Source organism: Calliopsis andreniformis, unplaced genomic scaffold (genome assembly GCF_051401765.1).
Source record: "Calliopsis andreniformis isolate RMS-2024a unplaced genomic scaffold, iyCalAndr_principal scaffold0048, whole genome shotgun sequence".
NCBI lineage: Eukaryota > Metazoa > Arthropoda > Insecta > Hymenoptera > Andrenidae > Calliopsis > Calliopsis andreniformis.
This window is the reverse complement of record NW_027480457.1, coordinates 1945556-1962788: the sequence shown is the minus strand read 5'-3', so window position 1 is coordinate 1962788 and position 17233 is coordinate 1945556. Positions and strand designations below refer to the sequence as shown.

At 36.6% G+C, this 17233-nt stretch overlaps 1 protein-coding gene across 1 annotated transcript in view; it reads right to left on the bottom strand.

Moving 5' to 3' along the window:
- LOC143187506 (opioid-binding protein/cell adhesion molecule homolog) overlaps positions 1-17233 on the bottom strand; it is a 500242-nt gene that overhangs the window by 85715 nt on the left and 397294 nt on the right. The window lies entirely within an intron of this gene.

Here is a 17233-nt window from a genome sequence, read left to right as displayed (position 1 = left end):
TGTTACAAGGCAAAGTCTTTTAGTGTACTCGACAATAATGAAATAAATGCATTGATTGCGATAACAAATAATCCCGAAACATCTATTTGTACATTGTCTACCAACAGTGGCATTTCAAATGGTACTGTTCATAATTTTTTTTAAAAAGGAATTAGTTTAACGCCTTCAATTCGGCTACAGTACATAAACTTCCTTTGTGAGATTTTAAACTCCGCATTGAATATGCCTTATGGGTTTCCGGGAAATTTGCCGGCAATTCACATTTCGCCCGACAAGTAATGGTGATTTACGAATATATCTTTCACATAAACGGACTAATTCGTTACCACATTTGAGAATGTGGGCTAAAACAATTTTAAAATAGACTGTAAAAGAAATGTTAAATACTGCCAGTCTTTAATAGTATGGTGTGGCATTCATGATAGGGAAATAATTGTACCCTCTTTTTTTTTGGGAAATCTATGAAGGCACAAGTTTCTCTGGAATGTTTGCAATCGAATCTATTCAACGTTTTACATAGCATGCCTTTTCATTTAATCATATGCTGCATTTCTATGGAATTGGTTAAATAGATAGTGCGATAATAAATGGAATCGACGCGCTAGTCACGTAGCATGGCCTTCAAAATCACCAGATTTATCATCGTATGATTTTTCTTAAATAAATGTTGAAAATATTCAGGTATTATTCGGTATTACGTGAATGAATGATAAGATTATGTGCGACAATCACACAGGAAATACTTCAAAATACTGAAGTAGAATTCGTAAGGAGGCCGCAACATGTACTCAGAAAAATAGAGGACACGTTGAAAGAGTACCAAGTACAAATTAATAAACGATTTTAAGTTAAATACATTAGCAAGTAACAGTTGCACCATATCATGTCCCCCTTCATACCAACTAATTTTTGTCGAAACATATTTTATGTATTTGCAAACCCTTCTGGAACATTACAGTGAATCCAGGTAAAATGGACAAACTGTAGAATAGGAATCCTTTTAATTCTTCCCACTACCTATGGTTTCTCATTCAGCTAGCAGGAGTTCCGTTGAAGCAAAATCAAAATCGATCTCACTAAATTCTCTTCCTGCTTATTAGTTGTCCTTAATATCTGCCTAGCGGTTTGGATGCCTGTCTTGTAACTTGTATGTACAGAGTGCTTCTGAATAGCACGACATAACCTTAAGCGATGATTTTAGACACCAAAATAATACGAAAATGAAAAATAACGATTTCTTGTTTGAGGTATTATTTATAAGCGGCTATAAATCAGGTAGAAATCGCCAGAAATGAGCCCACGCGGAGAACAGCTGTATAGTAATGACGCAAGATAGTGGAGAGATCATTCATCGTCAACCAGCTGATCGAAAATTTTGCGAAATTCTACAAGACTACAACAAAATTCAGTTAATATTAATGAATATCATTGAATAACAATAACCTTATTTATTCGTTGGAACCCCTAAGCCAACTCAAAATACTCGCAATGAGATAGAAAGGGTTACTACGTCCACCCTCACGTAAATTGTCTGTTTATTTCACATATCCACATATTACGATTCCCTCATCTGCGAATATTGAAATACCATACAAAGGTATCGTTGAATAACACTAAACCTGCCTACTCGTTACAATACAGAGGGTAAATCACAACACTACCTATAAAGTTTTGGAGTAGGAAGTGTTAATGAGTTCACCCTCTTGTGTATCTCCTGGTCCAAATACACACACAAGAAAACTGCGCACTCCACTAAACGTCTTAGCGTAGCATGTGGAGAAAAACCCCACACAGAACGGGAATATCGCGAGAAAGGAACTGGATTTGTAGGAAAACTCGGTACGAAGGTACACTGTCCGTTGTAATGATGTAAAGAACAACGATTGGGAGATCCGGTTGTTTGTTTATGTAAGACGAGATGTATCTATGTCTTTAACAACTTATACGTCCCTACCTTTGACACCAGCAAAAGTCTGACTTAAATCCCCCTTCATTTCATGTGGGCTATGTACATCATATTTCGATTCCATAAAAATCCCAAACATTGACCGGCAAGAATGGTCGATATGGGTTAAAGCGATTCATCTAGATATTTCTTAATCCCTTGTAGGCCTTGCATTTTCGTTGTCACTTGCATGGCAGAAATTTCTTCTATTGTTTGAAAACGTGACTTTCTGTTTGTTGCTTTCGGGAGAATAGACTTATTCTTTTATGATACATTGCAAACCATTTCGAGGAAGTTATGTTCGAAAATGAGAAATATGTATTGACCTTCCACCGTCCTCTTTACACGATTGTGCTCCCCTCAGGTCAAAAAATGAACAATAAGAAATGCAGAGCCGATAGTCAACCAATAGAATTTATGACAGAACTTCCTAAAAAGCCCTTTTATCACATTCCACGAAATTGCAATATGTCCTCCGACTCTATGCTAAAGAAAACAACGTACCAAAAAAAAAATGTGTTCATAACATACGTGCAATTGCAATTTAACGTTTCTGCATCGATACAACAGTACAATAAACAGTCTCCGAATCGAACACCGGTTGCGCGTAAAATTATGACACACGTGATATGGAACATGCGGGAACATGGACAATTTAATCTGGGCAACATAAACGCAGAGTGACCGCGAACTGCGCATGCTGACTATAAAGAACGAGTTCTATGACTCAAGACGAGTATAAGACACGTTGAACGCGTGCTCGGCATATCACACTCGACAACCTACCGAATTCTAAAGGAAACTGGCCAGCAACCGTTCCATATTTACAAAGTGCAAGCACTGTTGCTTCTCGATATGCCGAGAAGATTGATGTTTTGTCACTGGGTGCCGTGTGCACGGGAACAAGATCTACAAATTTTGAGAAATATTCTGTGAACAGATAAAAGTTGCTACATCAGAACCGGAGCATGCAACAAAAGAACCGAATACATGGGGAATCATGAAAATTCCCACACGCGAAGAAGCCTTTCATTCCAGCATCATTGAACAGTAAACGTATGGAATTTTAGGCACAATCTTTTTACTGCCAAAGCTAACATTTGAAAATTTGCAATTTTTACGGGATAATCTGCCCATTCTGCTAGAAGATATTCCATTGAAGAACCAGCAAACAATGCATTTCCAGCAAGATGAGACTCCAGCATATTTCGGTCAAAGTGTTAGAAGATTTTTAAGAACAACGTACGAAGATAGTTGGATAGGCCGATCGGGACCAATCGCGTGACCACTTCGATCTCCTGACCTCACGCCGTTGGAGTTTTTTTATGGGGTTAGATGCAACAAAAACTGTACGCTGTGGACATTGATAGCGAAGAAATGCTACGAAAGCGCATAGTTAATGGATTCAATGTCCGTCAGAGTAGAAACGGTGTGTGACCGCGTATACTACTTAATAATAAAAATGTGTATTCGGACTGAAAAGGGTGTTCTTGAACATTTATTGTAGTGGCAAGACTATTATTCGAATTAATGCACTCTACAGCAAGACGACGAGAACAAGTGTGTAATTACGAGCGCGAATCTCTGATCGAAAAGACGCATCGAGCTGACAGCAATGTTTTCGAACACTTATTTTAATATGAGTATTTAGTGCGTCATAAAGATTATGTCATTACTTCTGTTGTTAGGCAATAAAATGTAATATGTTTAATTTTCCAGTAAAAACAATTCACGTTCATTTGTGAAAAACTGTATCATATTATGTCTTGTCACTTTGTTTTCCCTCTTTTTGAATACATGAAACAGGGATGCCTTGTTTTACCAACTTCTGCATCTATCATCTAATCGTACAAGAAAGAGTACATATCTTACTTTTTACGAAATGTGGAATCCTCACACTTTGCAATCTACTCACACATTTAATTTAAACATTTTTCGACAGTTATTGCGCTTACGAATCTTTTTTTTTTAATTTACTGTGTTTTAGTGTTATTTTGATATGCATGGAATTTACCGAAGTTTATAGAAATCGTACATTACTACAACCTGCATTACAATCAACATGGTCGACAGCAGAGAGAGTGGGAACCTATACCTACGCATGGCTTTCGTTTGTCAATGCACATAGCTACGGCCGTAGGATCAGCTACCCTAGCATTTAAACTTCGCGCCCGGAAGTAATATTCACCTGCTAATACCTCGGAAATAGAGCTTAAAATTGCAAAATGGTAAAGGATTTTTCGAGTTTTGCATGTTTCGGGTTTTCCCATAATTTTGGAGTACCCTTTACAAATAAATACTAACCAATACATAATGTCGGATTTACTCGTCAGAGTTCGTTTCCGCTGTTTTTAAAACAAAAGATTGTTTACAACCTATAAGACGCATATATCTTTTAAAAGTTGAGATTTTAACGTGAAATTTAAAATAAAGTTCATTATATTCACTTAAATTCTGTTCGTGCTTATTTTCATGCAATTATGTTGTTTTACTTACGCAAAGATAAAAATGCGATAGAAACAGTAAAAAATATGTGACGTTTATCATGATAATACGAATAAATACAAAAATTTTAGCTTGGAGATTTTCGTCTTACCGGTGGCAAACGTTCGGGTAGACCTATCGAAATTGGTAACGACAAAATCTCTAGTCTAATTGAGAATAATTACACTATACTACGCATTATATACACATTGCACATTATACTACGCGAGAAGTTACTGAAACCTAAGAAATATCGAAATCAAGTGTTGGAAACCATTTGTATGAACTCGATATAATTTTGTTACGTATGTGTCACCTACGTAACCTTTTTTAAACCTTATTAAGAGTTGGAATGCACTGGGTGCATAGATAAAGACTCCTTGCGTGCACCTGCTTTATAGAATAGTTTTTCGAAGAATCCTAACGAAGACATTAGGTAACGCTTGTGTACCCACCGCTCTTAAAAACCAAATTTTGGGTATATAAAAGATATATAAAAAACCTGTAAAACTGTTTTAGTCTTTTAATTTTTTAGTCTTTTAGAGCTCTACTCTAAAACACTAATCCTCGGCAGTGCGGCCGAATTCCATTCGCCCTTGACTCGTAACAGTTTCGAAATATGATGTTTGGGTTCCACACAATTTAAACGAAAGAAATTTAATTGCTCGAATTTCGACTTGTGATTTCAGTTTTCAACCTATTTTGGTGCCTCGCGTGTTACGACAGTTCGCTGTATGGTCTGAGAGAACGTGTCTTCACATCCAAACTAACTGCGCGTCTGATCCTCAAAATGTGAGGGTGTAGGGGTGTGAAACTGAGAACGATGGAAAGATTATTAATAAGTTTTGGTTTTGGTTATTCAACACAATAGGTTTCATTTATATTAAATGGTTCTTCTACCTATTTCCATCGTATTCGCTTCAGCAACATCTCTTTTGTAACATGATAACAGATGTCTGTGGTTGGTTCTTCGACGCTTCTATTAAAATTGTACGATTGAGCAAGTCGAGGTCTGAAATGGTCAGTAGATTTGAGTAATTCGGCAGCAGAAAAAAAGATTAGAATACGTAGTCGTGAAACCATACAGAAGATTCGACCACATTTGAATAAATAGAACAGAAGAAAGATGAGTTCATGCTGCAAGTTTTCAGCGGCAGAGGGTACGATAAGTGGAAATTTCGGTTACTGTTAATTTTGGAATTGAAAGAGTGTGATTCTTAAAAGAAGAAAGGCCAGACGGAATTACCGAGAGCAACTGAAAAAAGGAAGAGATAAAAGCTGTTACAAGCCCAGAGGTACAACGGCGCATGACTAAAGATTCAGTTTTGTTAGAGAGTATTAGTCAGGACACGCTTGCTCCGAAAGTACAGAGTTACCGAATTATTTGGAAATCAGACTAACCCATGACAAAGTTGCACACGGTAGTTAAGGATGGAGTGAAGACGTGGACGCATCTGTACCAAGTGTCACAGGTTACCATTAGGAGGTTGGGAACGCGGACTAACCCTTGACAAAATTGTACGCGGGTACCGAGGGTGATTAGTAGGACTCATAACGTAAACAAAAATATTAGATATACCTCGAGCGGTGGAGCATACCTAATTTGTGGTTCTTTTCCTTGGACACTTATTAGAATTAACGTGTTATAAAGAAAATTAAAAAACACTTCCTCTAAAAGAATAACAAATTCCAAAATGAATATATTCTAATTTAACAAGATGCAAAGGACTTTACAACTGTTAATAGTGTAGCAGGTCGCAAAACTGTACGATCTGTTGTTGAAGGTTAAGAATTGATCTTTCTTGATTTTAATGCACTGAGAAATGCGGTAGTCTATTAAACGGTTACAAAGGCCGAACAGTATATAACGTATTATACGGTTTAGAAGTTGCTAAATTGGAACTTGGACCCAATCTCGCAGTTTAAAAGTGAAGTTTTGTCAAGCGTTTGCCTTGTTCGAGGAAATCGTTGTGCATTACCATATGTGACCTACTGAAGGTGTTCTCGGTAGGAGACTCCATTGCGCTAATAACATACACGGCAAAAACGACGTATGACTCTTTTCGTTTATTACAATTAAGGTCGATCGGGTGAATGATCGGTATCAGCTGTTCGAATTTCAGATCCGACGTCCAGTGATGATATCAGATCCGAAGCGGGAGGGGGGCGGGGGGTGAAAAGACAACGAGCGCCGCATAGCGGCTGATTAGTGTACCGCGCTTACGCGCTTACAGCGAATTTTCGCTCGAGAGCTACGCTACATTCAAGGCAATCCCCAATAAAGTGCGTCTAGTGCGGAGAAGAATTTGATTCGCCTTTATACACTCGCCAACCGACGGTTTCTTTACTGCGAAATATCGTTGGTAATACAGTCCACTGCTCTATCTTGCGCTAAACAGCGAGGTAGTGTTTCCCCCTTCACATAGATACGTTTAGTTGCGTGTTATTTATTCGTACTTTGATCGGTGCGGAGCCACCAATTTTCTGTTATAGACGTCCACGACGCTGAAGACAGTAAAGCAGCGCACACGTTCAAGAGGCCACAAAGACCATCCCTTTTTTCACCCGCCTGGATTAAAATTATTCAATAAATGTCTGTTCTGGTCATACTTGAGTATCATTGTTTACCTGGGAAATTATTGTCATACTTGGGAACCATTAGTTATCTCGCTAGAAAAATAAATGCACAGGTGAAGTCAAAATACATAGGACCGTTTCAGGTGTCTTGACGAGCAGGAGTCATCATTCCGTGCCTGGAAGCACTTTTTCTATGACTCGTCAACCCACGTTGAGGGATTAACAGTCTTGTTATTGTGCAGCCTACCAGAAAATTTCAAGAATTTCAGATGCGCTATAGAAACGCGCGATAAACTTCCGTTGGCTGAAGAAGAGAAAACAAAAAAGGTTGCAGAATACCATGCTAGGCGAAAAAAATCCATGGCGGACATATCAAACGCCATGGCCGCAGGCAAATTCGGTGGCTGAAACACGAAACAGAAACAGAAGGATGAATAAATGAACTCCAGAAATGTAGGTCATAAGGCCGCTAACTGTTTATCGAAGAACGATATTCTTTGCGTACAGCACAATTTTCGAATGAATACAACCTATACGTATCGTCCAAAAGGGAAGCACAAGCGGCTCTTAAAACACATCATGGCACGGAAAATATAAATTGGTGTTTCGACAGCAAATGCATCTCTCATATATTCAAGAATGAAGAGGTATTTCAAAACCTTACGAAATAAAACATAGGCGTGTTAAATTGAGCTAGCAGCGCATCTGCTGAAGTTACGGTGAAAGGCAACGTAAACATAATAGCTGCCGTAGATGGAGAAAATAAACATTTAAATTTGATCGAAATTTTACATGTACCCGATTTACAAACAAATTTGATATCAGTTGAAAAGGTTACAGATAAAAGATACCAAATCGTATTTAGAAAGGACTCTGCCCTGGTTGTCGATGAAATGTTCTCAATTCATGGAGAGACGAAATTAATGACTGATCGAGTCAGCGATTTCTACTAAATCCGAGAACGACCATCTATAGAATATAATAACGCATTGAGTCAAAGCCATCAAAATTGGAGGAGTAGCATCAAAGGTTCGGACATTTCAATTACAAGGACCTGCAAGAAATGATACGAAAATGCCCATGTGTAACATATAATCCTGGTAAACTCACTATAGCTCCTGTCCCCAAAATTATCAATAAGGCGTTGAGTGCAAAAACATCTTAATTTGAGTTAAGTTGTTGCGAATTTCATCATAATCTCGTATTTTTCGATTTCTTATGTGTAAATACATGGAGTTCTAGAATAGACTTTTAGGATTTTATTGTCAATTTTCAATTCTTGTCTAATGGCATTAAGTTAACATAATTAACAGTCGCAGTATTGAAGCGTGCTACTATACAAGCAGTATTCAAGCGTGCTACTATAACTGTATTGCCAGTTTGTTTTATTTGATACGTATGATACGTATGTTGTAACTGAAATGAATACACCAAGTAAAAGTACTACGAGTTAACCCAACAGTCTTAGCAAAGGGATAAAAAATGATCGATTAGAGCTGATAAATAGAAAAGAAATAAGAAAAAAAGAAATCGTACACAAGATAAGAGTGGCAAATAAAAATAAAGCAGTTTTTAAAAAAAAATTTAAGTACGTCAATGAATGTTGGGAAATTGCGAAAAAAATTTCCCAGGGACACTCAGAAAGATAAACTCCATAGTTTTTGCAATTAAAGTACTGAAGAAACACAAAACAGTTACTTAATGACTTGCATCGAAAGAGTAAGCATAACATCTTCTTCGGATTCCCCAAAATGAAAAAATCGAGAATTTTCTTGGAAGTATTTTATAAATGAATTACTGTGTTCATATCACATACATTTTTCTGTATGTACTAACCTTTTTTAATTTAAGAAATAAAAATTTTTCATAAAAAATTATATATAAAGTTCTTTGCTTATAATTTATACTATTTTTCAACAAAAATATTCGATAATCGCAAAAACAACTTAAATCTGTTTATATATGTTCTATTATTTAACGGATGCAACTATATCATACGACTGCAGTTTAATCATAATTTATTATCAAGTAATAGAAATACTTGATTTAGTTAGAAAACTTCGTTCATTTTACTTGAGTAACATAAAGTCAATGAATATACAGTTCATTTATCTTTTTCTCTTGCAAACCTAAACTATACTTCGTTCACTGGGAGAACGCAGTTGTCGGTTGACGAGTTTTCGTACCCTTTGCGCAGTTCACGCCTACGCTCATTAGTTATTGGCTCTGTCACTCCCGAGCACATCCCTACCCATGAACCCCTTGTTGGGCCCTTGGAGGTCCTACCATTTCTAAAGAAAGTCACTTCTTCAAGTGTTAGCGCATAAACGGTGTGAAAGAAATTTTGAGCAAGCAAACGATATTCTTTTAGATTTTAGTTTTCTCCGAAAGTATTAATGCGGCTCTGTTAGCAAATAAAAATCTTCTTGAATATCGTCTCTGTCGACCGAAAACGTACTGGTACTAGTGAGAATTCTTACTACGTTGCAATACCATAAACGACCCTACATTTCCCGTGTCATAAACTACCTGGTCGTATCGAACATTTTGTAGGAAACCCAGGAAACAGTTCTACCGTTGCCGTTTCTTTATAATCAAATATGCTGTGGATTCTTATACATTGATATCTCAATAAATATTGTTTCTTAATAGATAGAAACATTTGTTTCATTTGGACACTAGGTATACAGAGTAGAAAGAAGCAAGGCGTGTCCTTTTAGGCTCTTGAATCCTTCACCAATCTCAGTGGAAAAGTCAGTCGGGGCAATGGAAGCCATCTGCGTGAAACGACTGCGTTCTCTCAGTGAACGCAGTATAGGTTAAGTTGTTTTTGTACTCAACACTAGTAGAAAAACGGAATTACTCGAGATAATCCATACGAATCTATGCGGCCCAATGAAGGCCGGGTTAAATGGTGGAACTACATATTTCGTTATTTTTCTCGACGATTGCTCACGATGCGATGGCACAAAATGTGTTTCGTCCGACAAAAATCTGACGTATTCAAAGCATTTCAAGAATATAAACATCGGTTTCAGACGCAAACTGAACCGAAGATGAAGAGTCTTCAGTCAGACAATGGAAAAGAATTTTATAACGCTCACTCCGACCAATTCTTATAGAAAACGGCGACGATTCACGGTTACCAATACGCCAGAACAAAATGGCGTGACCGGACGTAAAAACAGAACTTTAATAAATATAGCAAGATGTGGGCTCTTGCAATCTAAACTTTCACCGTCATTTTGGACAGGAGCCGTTAACACGGCGAATTATATAAGAAATCGATGCCCGACAATGAATTTATACGTACAGACACACTATCAGAAATAGATGGAAAAGACGCCATTCGTAGGATATCTTAAAATATTTGGATGTCACATACTGAAAAAAATTCGATACTCGATCTGAAATGAGATACTTCGTCGGATATACAAAAGCATCAAAGGCCTATCGAGTATGAACGCCGTCAGTAAAAAAAAATTGAAACTATCCTTGATATTCGTTTTTTTCCCAGACGTTCAGCTTCGAACAAGTACCATGAGTTCTTCGATTATGAGACGTCAAGTGAGAGACGTAGAATTCAAGACTCAAGGCAGGTTGATGTTGTTCCAGGCTTTGATGATATTCAAGACGGTGCGATCCAGGTAAACACGCTACGAACCGTAGAATCCCGGTCAAATATGAAGAAGAAGAAACGATCGAGGACGACGACAATGATGATGATAGAGATTACAACGAGGATGACGATAATGAAAATCACAATGAAAGTCCTTCCTCGTTTAGAAGAGGGCCAGGACGTCGTAGGTTGGTACGCACCCGTACAAAGGCAAGACTAAAGAAGATATATGATATGATAAATGTCGAGTCCGTTAACGAAGCTCAAATAGTAAGTGAATACGTCAGTGTGGTTGAAATTTCGCTCGCGCAATCCATTTGCGAATCAGTTGCAGATAAGTAGAAGGAAGCCATCATGGAAGAAGTGAAGTCATTAATCCGCAATACTGATATATACTGGCTACCTGTTCACATTGTTCAATGGCGCAATCAACTGGGAGTTAGAGAATTAAAAGCTCGCTAAGGAAGCAGCGTACAGTAGCGCATTCGTCTATGGAGGCCGAATATATAGTCTTGGCTGACATTGGGAAAGAGGCTGTCTATTTGCGGAGAATAATGGAAGCATTTGGTCTGGAAGACATCGGTGACATTGTTCTGTCTAATGATATTATATCGAGCCTTCTCCTGGTCCTCGTTGTCAATAACCGAGAAATGCTGATGTATTTCGTAATGTACTATGCAAACGATTGCGAACAACTCCGCTGAGCTGATTTGGCAAAATAACATATCATGTAAGCGTCCTCCTTTTTGGGATTATGATTCAAAAAGGAGTACTATAAGAACGAGAACCATCAGCGTAGAAGGAAGAATGTGATTACTGAGTTATACCAAGCAGAGTCAGTCGAAAATCAGAGCGAATCTCTGATTATCACTCACGCGAGAGCTGTTACATCGTAACAACGAGAGCATATTGTAATGGTTAGCACTAAACTGGGTAAGAGTTAAAAGATATCGTGAGTGTACTTCGCAAAGTTCGAATCCGCCTCCTTAGACCGTATCAAAAAGAATACGCTAAGTCCAAAATAGGAAAGTGCCTGTGATAAGAGAATCCACATCGAGAAGTAAACACAGCAACCATAAGCGACTAGCGACGAGCTAAACCAACAAGGTGACGATATTATGACTGTACAGACAGCAAGAAGGAGTTGGTCTGTAACTTGTAACTTGTTAAATATACATGAAACTGTTAACTTACTAGCTCACTTCTCCTCTTTTCTTCTTCGCCTCTTATTCGCTCACTCCCAAGATAAGTTTAATCGATGTGTATTTTAGCACTTCAAAAGAGGAAGAACTCACAAGGTCGATCTCTGCCACTCAAGACGACTGCCCTTCTAATGAAGATGTAACGAAAATGTAATGACGACCAAGGAGCTTTGTAACTAATGGAAAATCCTGTGTTCGACGCAAGATAGAAGCATATCGATGTGAGGCGCCACTTTAATAGAAATCTCATTGAAAATGGAATCCTTAAAATAAGGTATCTTCCAACTGGAATGATAGTAGCGGACATCCTTATCAAGAAGCTAGCAGGTCCTAATCATATCCGCTGCAGCGAATTGCTTGGTATACAGAGGATTGTAAGTTAGTGTGTTGACTCATCAAGAGGAAGTGTTGGAAGATGCGATTCCTGGGTCTGCTACAGCAGCGCCAAATTTCATCCCCCGTCAAGATCTAGTGAATTGTACGTAGATATCACCTCGATCGACATTCCGGACGACTATCGATATCTTTAAGTGTTCCGATGGATGCACCACCTTGTCAAACACAATGCAACACCAGTTCGACTTACAGGCTTCTATATAATATATTAGACTGCTGGCTTCTATCTGTGAGACGCCCCAACTTTTATGTACGAATTTGGTATATATGTAGACTAAAGTTCATGTGCAGCGAAAAGGTGCAAAAGAAGTGCTAAAATTTGATTTATGTATGTATTTATGTTAAATGCCAATTTTTTATAACCTGGTAAAATATTGGACGAAAATAATACTTATTACAACAATATCATTTTTTATAGTAAGCGAAATAAAAGTGATTTTTATTGGAGTGCAAATAACAGTACATGTATATACAATACAATATAAATAATGCAAAACTTTACAGTTCATACAAATTATAATATTAACGAGAAACATTTTCGTCGTTCTGAAGTTCATTATTCAGATCACTGACTTCCTTGTGATGTTGAAGGTATTGTATCTGGCTTTAGTCCGAGCACCTCTGCCCCTGGAGTATTATAAAAATTGGTAGATTTAAAATGTTTTGCACAAATTATACTCCGCGCACTAGAAGTCAGTTTTTTTCGTTCACTGCTGCGATCCGTGCTGACAATAGCAGTGGTTCATTTAACGAAAATTTAAAAGTTTTTCAATGTAAAAAGTTAGGTTTTAAACAAAGTTTAATATAAAAGATATTTGTACAGTTTCAAAATAATATAATACTCACTGGAGGAAACAAATTCAGGAACCTTTAGTTTTTATGCTTCCGCAGTGATCAACTACACGTTTAGTACGGATACTTACACAAATAACTTTTACTACACGCTGATGAAAACTGATGTTGATCGACATTTCAATCAGCTTCAATGTGACCAAGATCAAAATAAGCGCCACGTAAAAAAGTATGCAACATATATTATGTACATATGTATAGGTACCCAGATACCTGTTGTGTATATGTTAGGTACTTATACATTTGCACCTTTTCATCGCGCATGTGCCAATTTATTACATACTTTTTCGGTATATTTGTCTGTAGCTGTATATGGGGAGTTCGCAGTTTAGTGTATTATATAGAAGTTTGTGGTACGATAATGACTGACATGTTTTCTAGCTTTTAGCAAGGTTAAAATATTATATGTATGTTTATTCTATTTTCATTTATAATAAATAATATGTCGTATATCTCGAAGCACATTCTAATAAAATTAAAATAAAATCATTAACAATATACAAATTTATACTATTGTTTTCAGATTCTATCTAATGATAATTAGATAATGAACTGACATTCATTTTTTATAAATTAGGTTACATTTTATTAGTAAACTACTATCTTTATACACGAACAATTATTTTAATGAATAATATTACTAATTGTGTTAAAAAATTGCTAGTATAGGTTATTTTACTAAAGAAAGTAAACCGCTCGATTTTTTAAAACTAGTTATGTATGGGTTAAAATACTAATGCAGAGAAGGATCTGTATTAAGTCGTTCGTGAACATTTTCGCTGGTCACTAAAAAATTGAAAAACAGTTTCAAAATATTTGATATTTTTATGGCGGAAATAACTTTTATTCGTTATAGCAGAACCAGAAACACCTGTTTTATCCGTGTAACTGAACACAGAAATCACTCTCCGTCTTGTTCGTACAGACTAAACAGCGAAAGTTAAATTCTGATGATTTTATTTTAAAGTTTATTTATTTGAATTCCCTTATACACAACAATATATAGTAACAAAAGTATAAAATATTCTAAATTACATAAACAAATGAAATTGCATTTTATAACAAAATAACATAGGCCTACAGTAGTTATAAAATTATGTAAATTAGGTGAATTGTAATAGTCATACTCTATTATCCAAATTTCGCAAGAAGGTGTGATAGGAGAAGAAGGAATTTAAACTATCCTAACTTAAAAATCAGGAGGAAATACAAATTCCATAGAAAATCAAAATTAAATATAGCAAACTTAATAAACCGAGCTAGTTGCTTGATGACGGAAGCAAGGATTGGCAAACGCTAATGGTCAGAGTGTGTGAATACGACTACATATCTGGGAAATTGCTCACCTCATAATACAATTCTGAGAAAAACTATTGCATTCAAACTTGCATTTGTATAGAAGTAAAGCATTTGGAAGAATTCTTGAAGCTTGTCGGAGTTCTAAATAAGTTAAATCCTAAATCTGTTAAAGGTGTCCTAATCAGATACATAGATGTCGGCTACAAAGTATTGTTGTAAGTATTAATAATAGTCAGCAGATACGTGCAGTTTATAGATAATGCAAGTGCAAAATGATGAACTGGCGAGAAACGAAGAAGCTCAAAAAACTGAAAAGAAACGGAGTAACGATACAATGGATAAACACAGTCCTACGAACAGTGAGTCCAATGTTGAAGTTTCAAATGTAGATACGAGAGAGGAGATACCAAGTTCAAACTATCCTTAACGAAAAACGAAAATATCCAAGAAATATAACAATTATGTTGTTTTTGTGAATTGTTCAAATGCTGTTTTAGTTTAAAAAATTGTTTCTAGTTCCTACCGAAAATTCCAATATTACTTTTTGGACAATCCAATACACAGGGTGAGTCACCTAACGCTTGCACCTGAAATATCTTTGTTATTTTTTAAAATATGTCAAATGTCTCAAGGAGAAAGTTGAATAGTTCAATGGAGTTCACACAATGCCAAAAGAATTTTTGTTTTTTTTTTGTCATTTTTTTAGTGTTATCAAGACTAACTCCATTTTTTTAAACAGAACCACACCTTTTTAAACACCTACAATGATAGTCCTTTTCATTAGAAATTCAGCGACTATAATTATTTAAGGTCATTCAAGGTTACAGACAGAGAAAACGTAGAAGGTTTAAAATATGAAAGCAAAATACGTTTACCACGAATGAGACTTGTAAATATATTAAGGTCATACTCAATGTTACTGAATATTTTCAAATATCCTCTAGTCGGTTACGCTGCAATTAATTTACGATCAGTAACAATATTAGTTTCCAAATGCGATTCCGCTCTGTCTTATTCACTGATTGAAAGGTGTGATATGATAACGGTTTACTGTGAATGTAGGCAAAATGCAGTGCAGGCCAGATTGTTTTATGAAGAGAAGTACTCTGACCAAAACACTCTTTATAGGCAGACTTTTATTAATATCTACAAATTATTTAGAAATATTGGAAGTGTAGATAGAAAAAAACGTAAATGCAAAAATCCCGAAACTAATAAAGACATGAAATAAATGTTTTAGCAGTTATAGTTCTCAATCCACATGTGAGTACGAGAAAAATTTCCCGCGAAGCAGACATGAGTCAAAGTAGTGTAATACGAATTCTGGCCTAACAAATTTCATCCATTTTACATATCGCTACATCAAGAACTATACGGAAGTGATTTTCAAAATCAAATCAATTTTCGTCAACGAGGATTGCAGCAAAATCGTTCATTTTTTTCTAATGTTTTGTTTTCGGACGAAGCGACAATTAGTAATCATGGCTCAATTAATCTACGGAATGCCCATTATTGGTCTGTTGATAATCCGCACTGGCTTCGAGAAACTGGCCGCTAAAGACGGTGGAGCGTAAATGGGTGGTGTGGTATTTTAAACGACGAAGTAATTGGGCCACACTTCATTACCGGAACGATGACAGGACAAAAATATTCTCAATTTTTGCAAGAAGATCTGCCAATTTTGTTGGAAGGATGACAAAACCGTCATGGTACGTGGTACTAACATGACAGCTATCCTGTTCATTATGCCCGCGTAGCAAGAGAAACGCTGGATTCTAGGTTTCTAAACCGATGGATTGGACGAGGTGGAACTGTTTCATGGCTAGCACGTTCGCCTTATTTAAATCCACTGGATTTCTTCTTGTGGGGTCTGCTAAAAGATGTAAGAAACACAGGTATTCTGTTTTCATGTTTTAAATCTATCAATTTTCTCCGTCCGGTTAATTCGAAGATATCAAAAAAGCACTGAGCTTCTGATCAGGAAGCTGCCATTCCAACGTTTGGTTTCTGAGATTGCTCAGGATTTCAAGACGGACCTTCGATTCCAGAGCTCTGCTGTTATGGCTTTACAAGAAGCCAGCGAAGCTTACCTGGTCGGTCTTTTTGAAGATACCAACCTCTGTGCAATTCACGCCAAACGTGTGACCATCATGCCTAAAGACATCCAGTTGGCTCGTCGTATTCGTGGAGAGAGGGCTTAAATATACAATCCCTCAACTTCAAACAAACAAAAAACTTCAAACCTTAAACGACCTTGAATAATAATAGTCACTGAATTCGTATTGAAAGAGAGTATCATTGTAGGTGTTTAAAAAAAGGTGGTTCCACTTAAAGAAATGGAGCTGACCTTGATGTCTTTAAAAAAAATGACAAAGAAAAACAAAAATATTTCTAGCATTGTGTGAACTCCATTGAACCATTCAACTTCGTCCTTAGGACACTTGACGTATGTTTAAAAACAACAAAAATAGTCGAGGTGCAAACGTTAGGTAATTCACCTTGTAGATATAGGTGAATCGTATTTTAGCTATGAGTACATATAATTTAATACGAAGCGATTTTTCGAACTTGATAATCTCGAAAACTAAACCGGAAATAAAAAATGTTATTCTTTATATTTTTCTTATTTTTTCATCGAGAATTCCTTTGTATCTTTTATGTAAATATAAAATTGTGATTATAAATGTATTACCTTCAAATGTATTTACCCCACGGGCATTCTTGTCATCAGGGTCTGGGTATGTGGGAATCCTTCTTGATTCGGCAAGTATACCTGACTTGCCGAGTAAAGGTCTAATCACACATACTCGTACTATGACGACACAGTACTGTCAATGCCAGTGCTGAAAAGTATCGTTC